The sequence below is a fragment of the Lycium barbarum genome, chromosome 4, assembly GCF_019175385.1.
Source record: "Lycium barbarum isolate Lr01 chromosome 4, ASM1917538v2, whole genome shotgun sequence".
Lineage (NCBI taxonomy): Eukaryota > Viridiplantae > Streptophyta > Magnoliopsida > Solanales > Solanaceae > Lycium > Lycium barbarum.
In genome coordinates, this window is record NC_083340.1 from 148,734,300 (window position 1) to 148,754,526 (window position 20,227).

Genomic DNA, 20,227 nt, shown 5'->3' on the forward strand with positions numbered 1-20,227 from the left:
TTCCAAAAGCAGTAGATTTTCTACTGAAGGATTTAAGATGAATGACTTTGAAAAGACAATTTCTTTTTAGCCTACAAATCAATCATTTGACAAATAGAATATTTGTTTATCAGTCAAGTTACACATAGAAAAGGTGATTCCATTGAATACCCCAATGGTTGTGAACCCACTTGTATAAATAAAGATCCATTTAGACCTCATGAAAATGATGGAATATTCTTTAGTGCAATAGGTGCACTTATATATCTTGCTAATACTATAATTATGAAATAACATATTCTATTAATGCGCAGGCAAAATATAACTCCTGCGCAAATATATGTAAAGGAAATCAAATATTGATATGATTTTGGTTATTCTAACAAATATTGTCAAGGTCTTTTTATTTATACAAATGCAGGATATTTGTATGATCTACATGAGGTTTGTGCGATATCAGACAATTACTCATTTGCACGTGGGTGTCTCCCATGTTATGTTATTCTATAAGGCAATTAATGATTGCTAATTGGGCAAGTCACTCAAAAATTCTAGTGACTCTGATGGAAGCGGAGAATGTGTATGGTTGATGCCAATAACTCAACACATTTAGGAAGGAACTGTGGTCTCTGCTTGAAGACAAAGATTCCAGCAATATTGAAAGCTAAGATTGATGGAGACAGAATAAACACATTTCACCAAATTCTTTTTCACACATAATCTTCAACAGAATGGTGAAATTGTTGCTCAACAAATTCGGTCAAAGTGATAATTTGGCGGATTTATTTACTAAGGGGTTGCCAACATTAATATTCAAGAAATTGATCTGCATGATTGAAATATGCTCTCACCGAGATACAAAATGATGCTCTTCTCAGGGGGAGCAAGATACGCACTGCACTCTTTTTTCCTTAACCAAGGTTTTGTCCCACTGGGTTTTCCTGGTAAGGTTTTTAATGAGGCAGCAAGCAATGTATATTGTAAATAATTGTGAATACCTTTCGCTCACTAGAATTTTTATTTTACATAAACATCCAAGGGAGAGTGTTATGAATAAACAAGTGGATGCCCATGTGGGATCATTTCCACTGTAGGAAACTTCTTCCTCCAAGTAACAACACCATGTAAAGGGCTTATAAATAGCCCTATATAATAGATGTGAAATACACCTAAAAAAAATGAAAGATGACTTAGTATTTTCTATTCCCCTCTCTCTCTATCTGTGTTCTTGCTCCTTTATTTTATTATCATGCTCTTATTTTATAACATACTAGTATACGTACCCGCGCGATGCGCGGTCAGTTGATAAACGTAATCATAAATATATAGGTTTATTGAACAATTCAAGATTTAGTTTGTTGTAAAATGATATTGTAAAGTTTACATGAGAGAATGTTAGCATATTTAGCACCTTGACAGGTTATAATAGTTAATACTTATAAAAAACAAACCAATATTTTAGATACTATGTCATGTAAAGACCATACTGGTCTATTATTGATATGGTGGCTTATAATCTACAATGATTAAGGAATCACCTTCAGAATATAGTCTGCAATACATAGTATCAATGAACCATCCCGAATAGCGTAACACATTCACTCATTTTTAAAATCTAAAATCATGTTTTATTTAGTTGGCTATCTACTCAAACCAAGAAATACTCTAGGTAATTTTTTTTTCGAAAGAATATTTACATTCTTAAGAGGCCATTTACTTAAAGCAAAGTGTAGTTCAAGATCGCCTTTGCAGTTTTTATGTCAATGCTCTGCACAATCTTTGAAATATTTCACAGCTTTATAATAAAATGTCCTTCAAAAGACCCAAGATATTCTTGAATTGGAAATAAAGAATCTTTTTTACACCAAGAGCAAAAGTATGTATGAGTACTTCTTGAATACAGATGCACAACTATGAGTACTTCTTTATGCAGATGCTATTTGGGCATGCTTAACACTGTTCTATGAATGACTAATATGCCAAGAACCAACTTTTCCAAAATCACTATGGACAATTGGCTTGACGATTAAGTAGCAAGGGCACAAGCAATGAGTTGTATTAGAATTCCATAAGCAATTCCTCTGGTACAAATCAATAAAATAAGACTGATATAAATTAAAGGAATAATATATTTTGGAACAAAAGTTGCATGCTAGCACAACTGACTTGTCCATCCTCTGTGCCGAATTCATTTATAGTTAGTAACTGAGGATTTTTCAATTCTTCTGAGCGATGGAACATGATAAAATAACCATATGCAATTAGCAAGAAATAAATAAACATCTGCATTCCAAACCTGCTGCCATATTTTTCACGGACTCAATCTCTATAAATTCTAACAGCAACTACGTTCCAACATAATTAGTCCGTGAAAATGATTTACTGCGTAAATTTTTTGATATGCAATAAAGAGCATTTTTAGATAAAGAATAATGTCCAAATATAAGAAGCCTTAATATTTACATGTAGTCCATAAAAGATAAGCACTGGAACCTAAGTAACTGGTCTATATGAAAACATCTCGTTAAAAATAAATTAGTTGCTTGAAATAAAACAGAAAAGCTGATATTTGACTTAATATATCTTCTTCAAGTCATCAGAAACACAAGTCATATTCGAGATACAGATGCAAAATCATCTAAGCTACAATTAAAATTAAGTGGTGAAATAACATATTTGGTACTTGAAATTTTGAACAACTAAGTGATGTTCAAACAATGACACAAAGATTAAAAAATCATAAAGGTAAATAGCAGAAATATTTACCCAAATAAAGCTGAAGCCATTCTAGAAATTAGAAAAATGTATTGCAAATATGTGATGATTCCACCATCTCTTGTAGCAATTATAGCAACATAGCCCTTTATTATGGCCTATCTGCGGATATCTGTAGTAAAGATTTTACATCTAGGTGAGATCTGCCAAGTCAATCAGTTGTCACCATGCTCCTCAAAAGTTAGTTGAGCCAGTAGGAAATGAAAGATATAAACAAATATAAATGAACAATCTTTGCCGTGGCTTTATGCTTTGATGCTCCATAGAATGTCTATCCTGCAAAAATAGATCAAAAGTACGGTAGAACGACATATCTTGTATATATTATTAAGAAGAAGAAAGTCAGCCATGAGATTTTTTGCCAAGCATTTGGCAATGTAGGTTAAAATATCAAATTGGCTGTTAAATAGAGGTAAAACTTTCTAGATAACCTCTTTCCTTCCTTTAAATTCCTCTTCCTTGATCTAGCAAAGTTATTGTGGCATACAACTCTACTATCAGTTGACACCCTTTTACCTGCTTAACACCTTTCGCACACTTGGCCAGAAAATACCAAACCAATCGGAACAGACGTTTAACTGGGAAAACTTCTGATGAGTCAATTTTCACAAAAAGCTTGTTGTATTCTCTAGAAAATTGTTGTCATCTCCACGCACTAACCTATAAGGATTATAGCTATTGCTGCACCTTTTGTTACCATGCCACGAAAACATAAATTTAGCACTAATATAAATACAAAATTGAGCTCCAATACCATAAATAAGAAATAAGATAAATCTAATAAAAGAATACTCACTCGATGTAAGATGTAGAAAATTGCGAAATTTGGGCAAACAAAACAAAATGTATGCTTTCGAAGAAACATTAGTATCTTGTCTTGACAATTGAAGCGCACAAATTCTTAGTGAAATGCAAATAGAACAAAAACATAATACAAATACTCAACTGAAGAGTTAAGAGTTTATTGAAAGAAAGAAGGAAACCTAAAAGACTACTCAGTCCATTGTAATAGGTTGTTGTAAAAACATGTAAGTTTTTACTGGAGCTAAAAGTACTATAACCTTTTCAAACAGAGATGAATATATTGAATTAACATTTGGTTCGTACTAAATGGATACAAATAACACTGAATTACAAAAATTATAATTGCACTTAACAATTGCCAAGTGATGAATGACCAAGAAAACAATACCCGAACTGGAGCGTATATAATATAGTCAATAGCTAGAGATACTGATATGTATCCCTAAATTGAAATTTGAACGAATCACCATCTTTGAATTCAAGTAAAGGCTACATTATCGTTTCCAAAGGAAGGAGGGCAAGATAATTCCCAAAGTAAATGAGCTTAACTTTCTTGTCAACTTTAGGATTTGCTTTCAAGAAAGCTTCCTAAAAATTCTCAAAGACATAGAGCAATCCTAGTTAAATGAAAACTAAACATGAGATCCAACAGATTACAATTTCATGTAGAGTAAGCGCAAGAAAAGTCCAGAAGAGAAAACTAACCATTTCTTGCTTTCTTGATCCTCCGTTGGCCGTTGCTACCAAAAGCGCCATCTACTTTTCAAAAGAGTATTACTCACTTCTAATACAGCACTGCCAATATTTGTTGTTATAACTTTCCATATGAATCTGCCCTACAATCCGTTGCCATCAAGTTATAGCCTTTGGGGCTCATCACCCATTCCTTCCGCATATTACTACTACTTCACCAAATGTACTTCTTGTCGTGCTGTCTCCACTATCTGGGCAATCTAATCCTGGACAACCTGCTAGAATGCTTTTTAATGTCAATTCAATTTTGACTCAAGTAAGTAAAGAAGCAAGTTCCATTATAGAACTTCGAATTATTTTCAGACAACTGTCTCTTATACTATACATGCAAAGATGCATATCTCAACAATCTATCAAGACTATCTCTATTGACGCTGAGTAGGTGTCTTATTCAAATATGTTTCCTAGAAAATTACTAAGACAAAAAGCCAAAGAATTTAATGCCTCAAGCGTAGATGAACCAACAATAGCGTCAAGAGCGCACATCTTAGTTAATCTCATTATATTATGCGTTGTTATTTGAGTTGTCACTATGTCACTATAAACAAAAAAAAAAAAAAAAAAATGACAATTCCAAAATCAAGATCAGAGGATAACATAGGACAGTTATCCTCTTCATTTATTCAAACAAAAGAAATCAATTATGTGATAAGTCAATTGTATCCACAAGGAAGAACTCATGATATATATATTTAACAAAGTCATCATGAAATAATACTTTGACCCTAAGTGGTCGTTTGGTTTGAGGTCAAAATAGTCCCGGGATTACAATCCCGGGACTAATTTATACCATATGTTGGTATTATTTTATACCATCTGAAAGATGGTATAAAATAATCCCAGTATAAGTGGGTTAAGAAGGTATAAGTTGAGTTATTCCAGCACTAATTTTTATACCACGTTTGGTACAAGGTATAAAATAATCCCGGGATAAATCTATACCTTATACCAAACGTGGTATAAAAATTAGTACCGGCATAACCCATGTTATACCTTAAACCAAACGACCCTATAAGAACTGCTTACACTTTATGTAGGACCTAAATTTTCAAGAAGGCAGTCACATTTCAACGAATGAACTGTAAAAAGATTGCACTATAGTTAGCAAATATGAAACAGACCACATGATCAGGCCTTGGTACTTGTGACAGAGAATCTGAAGCCGCTATTCTCAAGCTCGAATTCTGAATTCACAGACATTGTCAAGCTTGAGAGCGCAGAGTCTGAACATATGAGCCATCTTCTGTATACGAAATAAACGGAAAGAAAAACTCTTGAACTTTGAGTAAGAATTCAGAAATCTGAGCGGTTTTTCTCTCTATGTATTTTGTTTATGTGTGTCGTGTATATATCTTTTTGTGCAGGCGATGACTTATGTTTATTTGTGTGAGCATGGTGCAGATTAAGGGGTAAATGGGGAAGTGGGAGTTGAACGTGGGATTCATGGTGGGTTAGGATTAGTTGTCTTTTTTTTTTTTTTTTTTTTTTCTGACTTCCTAAAGTAACTGTCAAGTTGAATTTAAAAAAAAAAAAAAAAAACGGCAAACAGTAACTAATAATCCTGATTGGAACCAAATCATCGCTAAACTGTTCAGTTTTGTTAAAAATTGTGTACAACCACTACTTAAAAAAAAGATATTTTATTATTTTTAATTTTAAAAAATAACTAATAACTAAAATTAGTCGATTTTGCAACCTGTTAGGATTTTAATTATAATTCAAACTCATTCTAATTTATTAGAACAAAAAGAAATTCAAAGTTGGAAGAATATGCAAAACGTGGCCTTCAAGACCACTACTCATATAAAAACTAACTGTTCAGTTTTGTGAAAAATTGTGTACAACCACTACTTAAAAAAAGATATGTTATTATTTTTAATTTAAAACAATAACTAAAATTACCTAATTAATTAATTTTGTCCTAAAACTAACACATGACATTCTGTTACGCTGCCACTTGTCACAATGCTATTGCAAACTATTCTCTTTTTAATTATATATAGATATGAAAATATGACTCCTATTAATTTCCTACTCTTAGTTATATGACAGAAAATTTTCTTATATTAACTATGCCACTCTATCTCAAAAGTGCTTTTTTAACAGAACGCAATTAATACAGCATCATGGATAACTTTGTTTACAAAATTTAATGGATGTCCATGTGAAAAACTATGAACTCCTTGCTGGAATAAATTGTTTAATATTTCCTTAAATCTGATACTAGCTGTAACGGACTAGTTGTAAATTATATTATATTGTATAATAATAACATAACAGTTGCAGTGGATTTTGTTTGATCCTTCCAGAAGTACCTTTTATTTTATTTCTTATTTTATTGTTGACATGTGACAACTGATAAATTTAAAACAAATCCCATTGAATCTGGAAACTCAAAAAATCTGGGAAAACAACATAAAATACTCTTAAAATGTAAATATTTACCCGTTCATGTCCTCTTCTATATTAATTTCGCTTCTTATTTAACTGACCGAAAATATTTACCCGAGTACCCCCTCGCCCAAAACCTTTTCTCCATGATTCCATCACAATATATTTATATATCATGATGATATCATGGAGGATCAAGAGAAGGACTGAAACAGTCGTCCATGATACCATCTCAGTTTATTTATGTACCACAATGGTATCACGGAAGACTGAGAAGTGTCTCATTGAATAACTGAAGAGACCTCCATGATACCTTCACAATATATGTATATAAGATTGTAACACCCCGCATTTTGCGACTGAGTTTAAGCTCATATCATTAGAGTTCTACTGGAAACATGGAAGGTTTGAACGTTTTGCGAAAATGGTTGATAGGCCTATTTCGGGCAACGATAACTCCTTGATCGGTTTGGAATTTTGGAAGGTACTATCAATGAAGTTGTAGTATGTAGAAATACCTTCTAACGATATAAGGATCAAGCCAATCAGAGATCGGAGCAAGGAGATATGATCGTCTCAATATGGCTAATAGTAAGGCACTTGAAATCCTATAGAATCGGCTAAGTTTTTGATACGTCTGCCTTCCAGTCAACTTTCATGAACATCCGTTAGGAATTTGAGAACACTTCCTTGATGAAAGTTGTATCCCTTTGAAATAGCTTTCCAACGGTATCTTACGGGGGTCAAACGGACATATGTGCAAAGAGTTATGCCCATTTTACTGAAGCTTGTTCGCTGGAAACTCTGCCAGCGTAACGGTGACGTTACGGGCCGTATTTCGTGTTACGGTCCGTAACAGTGGACCGTAACGTCCCGAAAATTTCCAGAACCTCACTGGAAATTTTCACCAAGGTACGGTACCAAGTTACGGTCCGTACCTCGTGTTACGGGACCGTAACAGTGACCGTATCTTGGTCCGTATATACGTTTCGGGTCACCTGACTTCGGGAGGCCATAACCCTATCATAACTTGGGAATTTGGGAAAACTCAAAGAACTAAAGTTGTAGATAATTGAAAAACCTATCCAACCATAGGTTGTGGGTTCATAGGAGACGTCGGGATAAGGAGATATGGACGTTTTAAGACAGCAAGGTCTCAACCCGTTTTCAAGTTGGGTCAAACCCATTTTCCCTTGGTATAAAAGGGAAATATAACCCTAGCAGCCCATTTCTTTCTCCAAATTCAGATTTTAGAGAGAGGAAGTGAGAGAGAAGGGAAATTAGAGAGAGAAAGTAGAAAATCAACCAAGTTTAAGGCCCCGAATCCCAAAGCTCGTGAAGGAAAAAGTGTAGTACAAGTCGTTGTCGTCATTTTAAGCCCAAGATCGGACTTGGGGGTGTTGATTTCGTGATTACTACTCTTGAAAGGTAATATTTCTACTCCCTAATCCTTTATGGTTTTGAATTGATGAATTCTTGGGAGAATAATAATTGGGTTGTTGAAGAGAATTATATGAACTATGCTAGGATTGTTGGATTGTTGATGTGGGATTGTTAGATTCATATGTGTGATGAAGAATGATGTTAATTACACCTAATTGAAATTGTAGATTTGGCTAGAAGTAAAAGAATGGGGATTTGGTGAAGAAAACACCATTAATGAGGGTCATAGAGCTTCATGCCCACTAAGTGTTTGATAAAATGCTTAGATGAACAAAACATGGATATTGTTGCTAATATAGAATCCCTATGACTTGTATTGCTATAGATTGAAGTTGAAGGGATTGAAGAACATTGTGATACGCTCAAAAGCGGGAAGTTAAGGTATGTAGAACTTCCATCCACATGTGGGAATCTCTACGTTCTTCCCCATGATCCGTTTCGTAAAAATCTATGAAGTTCAAATCCTAGGGCATTAAATCCAACATATTGGTAGCCCGTAATTATGTATGTATGTACACGAATTTCGTATCTATGTTCGTTATTGTATTCCTAATCTTCCATTATTGATATTAGGAATCCCAGCTTAATCCATGAATCATGAATTCCTCCTCATGTGTTCTCATTATGTTCATATGAAACTTTATGATTTTATCTAGCAAGTTACAAGCATGTTTTCAAGTCAATTATATATATGATTTCAAAATATTCTTATTACTCATGAATCAAGAACATGTTTGCAAGATTATGACAAGTTATCTTATGAAACTATTTTACAAGATTATTTCATGAAACCATGTTTACAAAATTATTGCATGAAACCATGTTTACAAGTTATTTCGTGAAATCATGATTACAAGACAAGTACAAGTTAATTCACGAAACCATGTTACAAGTTATTTCGTGGAATCATGATTACAAGTTAATTCACGAAAATCATGGGCTTCTTAGCCAATTATATTATGTTCATGTTTTTGGGAGTTGCACGAATTACCGAGAAGGCTCAGATAGCCTGAAACTATGTAGCCACCATAGGACAAGGATCGCTCCGCCCAGTTAGGACGATACCTTAATTTCACACTGAATGGTTCCATCAGGTACGTTATTACCTTATACCCTGGCAAGGTATAGGGGCTCTGCTGGTCCGGCGAGGTACCAGACTCCACGTATCCACGTGGTGATATCATGTTGTCGGTTTATGAAATGCTCTCCCCACTTATCATGTTTTACTCATGTTATATATATATATATATATGTACTCATGCTCATGCTCATGCTCATGTTCATGTCCAAGTTTTCAGTTTCAGTTCTTATCATGTTATTCCATGTCCCATGTTGTTTCTTCCGGTTGCTTTACATACCAGTACATTCAATGTGCTGACGTCCCCTTTTTATTGCCCGGGGGCCTGTATTTCACGATGCAGGTACGGATTTACAGGACGACGCTTCTGATCATTAGGATTTGCTCGTATCAGCTTATTGGTGAGCCCCATCTCATTCGGGGTTTAGTCAACTTTTACTTTATGATTAATTATGCATCTAAAGGTATGCTGGGGGCCTTGTCCCAGTAAGTATGTTTTCCAGTCAGACTTATGATAGAGGTTTCATAGACTAGACAAGTCAGTTATGCTATGTCAGACATTCGGAGTCGTATAGCCATTTTTGGCTCATTCATGTTATTTCCGCACTCATGTTTAAACAAGTGTTTTTATTAAGTATTATGACTTACTACATTTTATAAAGGCTCATCATGTATTCACGTTATATTTCCGCTCATGTATGCCTCATGATAGTTCAGCAGGCCATGTGGTTCGCTCGGTCACATGCAGTCAGGCACCGAGTGCCGTGTTACGTCCAGGCCATGGTTCGGGGCGTGACAAAGCTTGGTATCAGAGTCTAGGTTCAAGTGTCTTAGGGAGTCTATGAAATCGTGTCCAGTGGGGTCACTTTTATATGTGTGTGCGCGCCACACATATAAACAGTTGACCACCAAGACATTCAGGATTGTCTCATTTCTTTCTACTCTAGATCGTGCCATGAAGCTTAGAGCAATAAGAAACTTCTCTTCCTCTTGAATTACGTACGTTTCGAATGCGCAGGAGATGAACAGAAAATTCAAGGTCCAAGTAAGGATGTTTACCCATAGGGGGTACAATTGTGCAGTACTTACTGGTAACGAATAAGACTTCAAGTGCTATTGAAAGTGGAATACAATGTAAGTTGCCCGAGAAGGGATGTAGTGGAATGAATGGTATGTTGAATGATAATGATGTTCTTGAGAAAGGTACATCATGGAGGATCTCAAGGGAGTGGTGGTAGACAGTTTTCTACCGGAGCTCATCAGGACCCACTCTATCTGCAGTTAAAGATTGAAAGGGAAAATAAACAGGAAAGTGTAACAGGTACAGTTTGAGTTGGACATATGAGGTAAGTTCATCATTTTTTTTTTATACTGTTGTCGAAATTGGGAGCCCTGTGTGGCTACGATATGATATGATATATGTATATATGCTGGCCTTGTGAGGCATTGTTGGTATTTTCTGCGTGCAGGTTTTGGGATAGTAAGAAATACAGAGGAAACTCTGCCAAATTTTTCCTAGAAATAGAAGGAGAATAAGATATAAGTTCGTAATATGTCTGGAAAAGTCATGTCAACAGTAATGATAAGATTTGACTAAGTTACGAGTACGGCTGACCTTGAGAAATATAATTTGATTTCCTATTCAGATGAACACCTTGAGTGGGTGACAGTTCGGATACATTCGAATGTGTGTTAGAAACCAAAGGCTTAAGTTAAGTTCAGAGTAGAGTGATTAATGGAAGAAGAAATCAGCTAAAGCCGTAAGAGAGAAAACTACAAAAGAATAGCCTTTAAGAGTTGTCAAAAGGGGTTGTCCTAAGATTTACAAGTGTGAGCAGAGTTAAGTCGTTAAGATGGAGTATGGCAGTTATGAATACAGTAGCAACCCGTTCATGTAAGTAAATTTAGTTTTTCCCCATGAGAAATTGCTCAGATGTGAGTCAAAAAAAAATCGTCAGTGTTGTGGAGTACAAAGGAATTACAAAAGATAAGGAACGTTAATTAGATCCCATCAAAAGAGAAGAAATTGTAAGTATAACATGCTAGCCTTGGTCTAAGGGGGAGATGCATAAATCGCCAGTAAGTCCGGTGAGATAATTGAAGACCCGAAGGGTTAGTATGAGATATGAAGAACCTTAATTCAGTTAGGTTGGCATAATGCGATAATCTCCCTAGGGAATATGCCTAACCCGAAATGAGTAGAATGATCGTCGAACGAATCGTGTCAAGTTCAATTACTATCAATTAGACGATCACAGAAAAGCTATAAGATCATGCCCAGTTATGTGTCACAAAGGTAGTGCCATTGCACAAGACTCTAATCTTTAAGGTGCTAGTGAAAGACGTAGCGTACAGCAGTACTATGAGTATTTTAGGAAGTATCTAAAATCAAGTATGGGAAGTATGGCTCATGATTTAGACAGACAAGAGGAATATGGTGAAAGAAGTTCACCGCTTATCCAAGCTAGGAATTCGACTTTCAGGCTCCGAAGTGGGTGGAGTTTTTGCCCAGAACATGGGTTATTCCTCCTTAGTCATTTAAGTTAGAGAGAAGCAGTTTGGTGATTCCTACTTACTGCAGATGAAAGAGGGGATTCACGAATAGAAATCCTTAGCTTTTGAACAGGAGGGAGATAATGGTACCTTGAGATATCGAGGCAGATTATGCGTTCCAGATGTTGATGGGCTCAGAGAGCGAATTATGTCAGAAGCTCACAATTCCAGGTATTCCATTTACCCAGGTTCCACTAAGATGTATCATGATCTCAAGGAGATTTACTGGTGGAACAATATAAAGACGAATGTGGCAGATTTTTTAGCTAAGTGCCCGAATTGTCAGCAGGTGAAAGTCGAACACCATAGGCCTGGTGGCTTGGCTCAGAATGTTGATATTCCTGTCTGGAAATGGGAAATGATCAATATGGTTTTTGTATCAGGTCTACCTCATTCAGCTAGGAGGCATGATTTAATTTCGGTGATTGTGGACAGACTTACGAAGTCAGCGCACTTCTTGCCAGTTAAGACCACAGATTGAACAAGAAGATTATGCCAAGTCATATGTTAATGAAATTTCTGGATTGTATGGGACCCTAGTGTCCATTATTTAAGATTTTGGTGCTCAGTTCACAGCGAACTTCTGAAAATCCTTTCAGAAAGGATTTGGGTACGGAGGTGAACCTTAACACAGCTTTTCATCCTCAGACAAATGGTCAGACAGATACGCTATTCAGATCTCATGTTATGATACTCATGTTAGTTCAATACTCAGATATTTATGTCAGCTTAATACTCAGGTATCAGTCCAGTACTCACGTATTCATGCCAGCTCAGTATTCAGCTAATCCAGTATTCAGTTAGCTCAGTATTCAGTCAGCCAGTCTTCAGTCAGTTCAATAGACATTCAATTTAGTATCTCAACAGTTTAGTAGTCATGTATTCATTTAGTTCAGTAACCATGTGTCCTTGATTTCAATGGTAATTGGGATGATCACCTGTCTCTCATTGAGTTTTCGTATAATAATAATTATCAAGCTAGTATTGGGATGGCTCCATTTGAAGCTCTGTATGGGCGAAGGTGTAGATCACCAATTGGTTGGTTAGAAATTGGTGAAGCAGAGTTGCTAGGACCAGGTTTGGTTTATCAAGCTATGGAGAAAGTCAAGTTGATACAGAAGCGTTTGAAAATGACGCAGAATTTCCAGAAATTTTACACAAATGTGAGACAGAAGAGATTTATGATGAAGCACCAAGATTTTGAGGTATGTAAGCTTTCTTTTCATGCTTTTGGTCGTGTGTGGCCAATGTATAGTGCTATTGTGATGTAGCCCTGTGAGGCAATGATATTATGGACTGTTGTGACAGGTTGGTAGTGCCATATTACAGGGGAAACTCTGGCGAAATTTTTGTAGAATCTTGAATGTTATCATTAGAGGACGTATGTTCCAACAGAGGGGGGAGAATGTTACACCTAGGAAATTTCTCCGTTAGCATACCGCGAATAGACCCACGAAGGGTATGACGTATACGACATGTTGATGAGTAAGGAGTAATATTTAATGATTCTAAATGAGATTACAAAGACATTTGAGGTAGGAGACGAAAGTTGTTAAGGAAAGCAAGGTATATGTTGTGTGTCGGGCAAGAATTACGAGTATCGACATAATGATGGCTTAATGACATTTTGGAGAAGAGTTATAATGTCCCTTATGTATTCATGCCTCACGTTTCACGCTCAAGTTCATGTATTCGCTATTCATGTCCATGTTTAGGCACTGATGCTTTCATGAAACTATGTCATGTCAGTTTCCATGCCCCATGTCATGTTATGTCTCATGTTCCACGCTCATGTCAGCTATCCAGTTCCCATGTTCAGGTCTCAGTATTCACGTTTCCATGTAACCATGTCATGTTAATTCAGTCTCCATGTTTCATGTCATGTTTCCTTCACGTTCATGTAATCAAGCCATGTCTAGCCATATTCTTAACCATGAACCATCATTCGAGGACGAATGATCCCAAGGTGGAGATATTGTAACACCCCGCATTTTGGGACTGAGTTTAAGCTCATATCATTAGAGTTCTACTGGAAACATGGAAGGTTTGAACGTTTTGCGAAAATGGTTGATAGGCCTATTTCGGGCAGCGATAACTCCTTGATCGGTTTGGAATTTTGGAAGGTACTATCAATGAAGTTGTAGTATGTAGAAATACCTTCTAACGATATAAGGATCAAGCCAATCAGAGATCGGAGCAAGGAGATATGATCGTCTCAATATGGCTAATAGTAAGGCACTTGAAATCCTATAGAATCGGCTAAGTTTTTGATACGTCTGCCTTCCAGTCAACTTTCATGAACATCCGTTAGGAATTTGAGAACACTTACTTGATGAAAGTTGTAGCCCTTTGAAATAGCTTTCCAACGGTATCTTACAGGGGTCAAACGGACATCTGTGCAAAGAGTTATGCCCATTTTACTGAAGCTTGTTCGCTGGAAACTCTGCCAGCGTAACGGTGACGTTACGGGCCGTATTTCGTGTTACGGTCCGTAACAGTGGACCGTAACGTCCCGAAAATTTCCAGAACCTCACTGGAAATTTTCACCAAGGTACGGTACCAAGTTACGGTCCGTACCTCGTGTTACGGGACCGTAACAGTGACCGTATCTTGGTCCGTATATACGTTTCGGGTCACCTGACTTCGGGAGGCCATAACCCTATCATAACTTGGGAATTTGGGAAAACTCAAAGAACGAAAGTTGTAGATAATTGAAAAACCTATCCAACCATAGGTTGTGGGTTCATAGGAGACGTCGGGATAAGGAGATATGGACGTTTTAAGACAGCAAGGTCTCAACCCGCTTTCAAGTTGGGTCAAACCCATTTTCCCTTGGTATAAAAGGGAAATATAACCCTAGCAGCCCATTTCTTTCTCCAAATTCAGATTTTAGAGAGAGGAAGTGAGAGAGAAGGGAAATTAGAGAGAGAAAGTAGAAAATCAACCAAGTTTAAGGCCCCGAATCCCAAAGCTCGTGAAGGAAAAAGTGTAGTACAAGTCGTTGTCGTCATTTTAAGCCCAAGATCGGACTTGGGGGTGTTGATTTCGTGATTACTACTCTTGAAAGGTAATATTTCTACTCCCTAATCCTTTATGGTTTTGAATTGATGAATTCTTGGGAGAATAATAATTGGGTTGTTGAAGAGAATTATATGAACTATGCTAGGATTGTTGGATTGTTGATGTGGGATTGTTAGATTCATATGTGTGATGAAGAATGATGTTAATTACACCTAATTGAGATTGTAGATTTGGCTAGAAGTAAAAGAATGGGGATTTGGTGAAGAAAACACCATTAATGAGGGTCATAGAGCTTCATGCCCACTAAGTGTTTGATAAAATGCTTAGATGAACAAAACATGGATATTGTTGCTAATATAGAATCCCTATGACTTGTATTGCTATAGATTGAAGTTGAAGGGATTGAAGAACATTGTGATACGCTCAAAAGCGGGAAGTTAAGGTATGTAGAACTTCCATCCACATGTGGGAATCTCTACGTTCTTCCCCATGATCCGTTTCGTAAAAATCTATGAAGTTCAAATCCTAGGGCATTAAATCCAACATATTGGTAGCCCGTAATTATGTATGTATGTACACGAATTTCGTATCTATGTTCGTTATTGTATTCCTAATCTTCCATTATTGATATTAGGAATCCCAGCTTAATCCATGAATCATGAATTCCTCCTCATGTGTTCTCATTATGTTCATATGAAACTTTATGATTTTATCTAGCAAGTTACAAGCATGTTTTCAAGTCAATTATATATATGATTTCAAAATATTCTTATTACTCATGAATCAAGAACATGTTTGCAAGATTATGACAAGTTATCTTATGAAACTATTTTACAAGATTATTTCATGAAACCATGTTTACAAAATTATTGCATGAAACCATGTTTACAAGTTATTTCGTGAAATCATGATTACAAGACAAGTACAAGTTAATTCACGAAACCATGTTACAAGTTATTTCGTGGAATCATGATTACAAGTTAATTCACGAAAATCATGGGCTTCTTAGCCAATTATATTATGTTCATGTTTTTGGGAGTTGCACGAATTACCGAGAAGGCTCAGATAGCCTGAAACTATGTAGCCACCATAGGACAAGGATCGCTCCGCCCAGTTAGGACGATACCTTAATTTCACACTGAATGGTTCCATCAGGTACGTTATTACCTTATACCCTGGCAAGGTATAGGGGCTCTGCTGGTCCGGGTAGGTACCAGACTCCACGTATCCACGTGGTGATATCATGTTGTCGGTTTATGAAATGCTCTCCCCACTTATCATGTTTTACTCATGTTATATATATATATATGTACTCATGCTCATGCTCATGCTCATGTTCATGTCCAAGTTTTCAGTTTCAGTTCTTCTCATGTTATTCCATGTCCCATGTTGTTTCTTCCGGTTGCTTTACATACCAGTACATTCAATGTGCTGACGTCCCCTTTTTATTGCCCGGGGGCCTGTATTTCACGATGCAGGTACGGATTTACAGGACGACGCTTCTGATCATTAGGATTTGCTCGTATCAGCTTATTGGTGAGCCCCATCTCATTCGGGGTTTAGTCAACTTTTACTTTATGATTAATTATGCATCTAAAGGTATGCTGGGGGCCTTGTCCCAGTAAGTATGTTTTCCAGTCAGACTTATGATAGAGGTTTCATAGACTAGACAAGTCAGTTATGCTATGTCAGACATTCGGAGTCGTATAGCCATTTTTGGCTCATTCATGTTATTTCCGCACTCATGTTTAAACAAGTGTTTTTATTAAGTATTATGACTTACTACATTTTATAAAGGCTCATCATGTATTCACGTTATATTTCCGCTCATGTATGCCTCATGATAGTTCAGCAGGCCATGTGGTTCGCTCGGCCACATGCAGTCAGGCACCGAGTGCCGTGTTACGTCCAGGCCATGGTTCGGGGCGTGACAAAGCTTGGTATCAGAGTCTAGGTTCAAGTGTCTTAGGGAGTCTATGAAACCGTGTCCAGTGGGGTCACTTTTATATGTGTGTGCGCGCCACACATATAAACAGTTGACCACCAAGACATTCAGGATTGTCTCATTTCTTTCTACTCTAGATCGTGCCATGAAGCTTAGAGCAATAAGAAACTTCTCTTCCTCTTGAATTACGTACGTTTCGAATGCGCAGGAGATGAACAGAAAATTCAAGGTCCAAGTAAGGATGTTTACCCATAGGGGGTACAATTGTGCAGTACTTACTGGTAACGAATAAGACTTCAAGTGCTATTGAAAGTGGAATACAATGTAAGTTGCCCGAGAAAGGATGTAGTGGAATGAATGGTATGTTGAATGATAATGATGTTCTTGAGAAAGGTACATCATGGAGGATCTCAAGGGAGTGGTGGTAGACAGTTTTCTACCGGAGCTCATCAGGACCCACTCTATCTGCAGTTAAAGATTGAAAGGGAAAATAAACAGGAAAGTGTAACAGGTACAGTTTGAGTTGGACATATGAGGTAAGTTCATCATTTTTTTTTATACTGTTGTCGAAATTGGGAGCCCTGTGTGGCTACGATATGATATGATATATGTATATATGCTGGCCTTGTGAGGCATTGTTGGTATTTTCTGCGTGCAGGTTTTGGGATAGTAAGAAATACAGAGGAAACTCTGCCAAATTTTTCCTAGAAATAGAAGGAGAATAAGATATAAGTTCGTAATATGTCTGGAAAAGTCATGTCAACAGTAATGATAAGATTTGACTAAGTTACGAGTACGGCTGACCTTGAGAAATATAATTTGATTTCCTATTCAGATGAACACCTTGAGTGGGTGACAGTTCGGATACATTCGAATGTGTGTTAGAAACCAAAGGCTTAAGTTAAGTTCAGAGTAGAGTGATTAATGGAAGAAGAAATCAGCTAAAGCCGTAAGAGAGAAAACTACAAAAGAATAGCCTTTAAGAGTTGTCAAAAGGGGTTGTCCTAAGATTTACAAGTGTGAGCAGAGTTAAGTCGTTAAGATGGAGTATGCCAGTTATGAATACAGTAGCAACCCGTTCATGTAAGTAAATTTAGTTTTTCCCCATGAGAAATTGCTCAGATGTGAGTCAAAAAAAAATCGTCAGTGTTGTGGAGTACAAAGGAATTACAAAAGATAAGGAACGTTAATTAGATCCCATCAAAAGAGAAGAAATTGTAAGTATAACATGCTAGCCTTGGTCTAAGGGGGAGATGCATAAATCGCCAGTAAGTCCGGTGAGATAATTGAAGACCCGAAGGGTTAGTATGAGATATGAAGAACCTTAATTCAGTTAGGTTGGCATAATGCGATAATCTCCCTAGGGAATATGCCTAACCCGAAATGAGTAGAATGATCGTCGAACGAATCGTGTCAAGTTCAATTACTATCAATTAGACGATCACAGAAAAGCTATAAGATCATGCCCAGTTATGTGTCACAAAGGTAGTGCCATTGCACAAGACTCTAATCTTTAAGGTGCTAGTGAAAGACGTAGCGTACAGCAGTACTATGAGTATTTTAGGAAGTATCTAAAATCAAGTATGGGAAGTATGGCTCATGATTTAGACAGACAAGAGGAATATGGTGAAAGAAGTTCACCGCTTATCCAAGCTAGGAATTCGACTTTCAGGCTCCGAAGTGGGTGGAGTTTTTGCCCAGAACATGGGTTATTCCTCCTTAGTCATTTAAGTTAGAGAGAAGCAGTTTGGTGATTCCTACTTACTGCAGATGAAAGAGGGGATTCACGAATAGAAATCCTTAGCTTTTGAACAGGAGGGAGATAATGGTACCTTGAGATATCGAGGCAGATTATGCGTTCCAGATGTTGATGGGCTCAGAGAGCGAATTATGTCAGAAGCTCACAATTCCAGGTATTCCATTTACCCAGGTTCCACTAAGATGTATCATGATCTCAAGGAGATTTACTGGTGGAACAATATAAAGACGAATGTGGCAGATTTTTTAGCTAAGTGCCCGAATTGTCAGCAGGTGAAAGTCGAACACCATAGGCCTGGTGGCTTGGCTCAGAATGTTGATATTCCTGTCTGGAAATGGGAAATGATCAATATGGTTTTTGTATCAGGTCTACCTCATTCAGCTAGGAGGCATGATTTAATTTCGGTGATTGTGGACAGACTTACAAAGTCAGCGCACTTCTTGCCAGTTAAGACCACAGATTGAACAAGAAGATTATGCCAAGTCATATGTTAATGAAATTTCTGGATTGTATGGGACCCTAGTGTCCATTATTTAAGATTTTGGTGCTCAGTTCACAGCGAACTTCTGAAAATCCTTTCAGAAAGGATTTGGGTACGGAGGTGAACCTTAACACAGCTTTTCATCCTCAGACAAATGGTCAGATAGATACGCTATTCAGATCTCATGTTATGATACTCATGTTAGTTCAATACTCAGATATTTATGTCATCTTAATACTCAGGTATCAGTCCAGTACTCACGTATTCATGCCAGCTCAGTATTCAGCTAATCCAGTATTCAGTTAGCTCAGTATTCAGTCAGCCAGTCTTCAGTCAGTTCAATAGACATTCAATTTAGTATCTCAACAGTTTAGTAGTCATGTATTCATTTAGTTCAGTAACCATGTGTCCTTGATTTCAATGGTAATTGGGATGATCACCTGTCTCTCATTGAGTTTTCGTATAATAATAATTATCAAGCTAGTATTGGGATGGCTCCATTTGAAGCTCTGTATGGGCGAAGGTGTAGATCACCAATTGGTTGGTTAGAAATTGGTGAAGCAGAGTTGCTAGGACCAGGTTTGGTTTATCAAGCTATGGAGAAAGTCAAGTTGATACAGAAGCGTTTGAAAATGACGCAGAATTTCCAGAAATTTTACACAAATGTGAGACAGAAGAGATTTATGATGAAGCACCAAGATTTTGAGGTATGTAAGCTTTCTTTTCATGCTTTTGGTCGTGTGTGGCCAATGTATAGTGCTATTGTGATGTAGCCCTGTGAGGCAATGATATTATGGACTGTTGTGACAGGTTGGTAGTGCCATATTACAGGGGAAACTCTGGCGAAATTTTTGTAGAATCTTGAATGTTATCATTAGAGGACGTATGTTCCAACAGAGGGGGGAGAATGTTACACCTAGGAAATTTCTCCGTTAGCATACCGCGAATAGACCCACGAAGGGTATGACGTATACGACATGTTGATGAGTAAGGAGTAATATTTAATGATTCTAAATGAGATTACAAAGACATTTGAGGTAGGAGACGAAAGTTGTTAAGGAAAGCAAGGTATATGTTGTGTGTCGGGCAAGAATTACGAGTATCGACATAATGATGGCTTAATGACATTTTGGAGAAGAGTTATAATGTCCCTTATGTATTCATGCCTCACGTTTCACGCTCAAGTTCATGTATTCGCTATTCATGTCCATGTTTAGGCACTGATGCTTTCATGAAACTATGTCA

General features: G+C 36.9%; 2 long non-coding RNA genes across 2 annotated transcripts; both read left to right on the forward strand.

Moving 5' to 3' along the window:
• Window positions 1–7,952: 7,952 nt before the first annotated feature.
• Window positions 7,953–9,884, forward strand: LOC132638832 (uncharacterized). Its single transcript, XR_009581909.1, has 3 exons — window positions 7,953–8,130; window positions 8,471–8,526; window positions 9,567–9,884. It is a non-coding gene; the product is annotated as an uncharacterized LOC132638832 (long non-coding RNA).
• A 4,782-nt stretch (window positions 9,885–14,666) lies between these two features.
• Window positions 14,667–16,593, forward strand: LOC132638833 (uncharacterized). Its single transcript, XR_009581910.1, has 3 exons — window positions 14,667–14,843; window positions 15,184–15,239; window positions 16,276–16,593. It is a non-coding gene; the product is annotated as an uncharacterized LOC132638833 (long non-coding RNA).
• The last annotated feature ends 3,634 nt before the right edge of the window (window positions 16,594–20,227 follow it).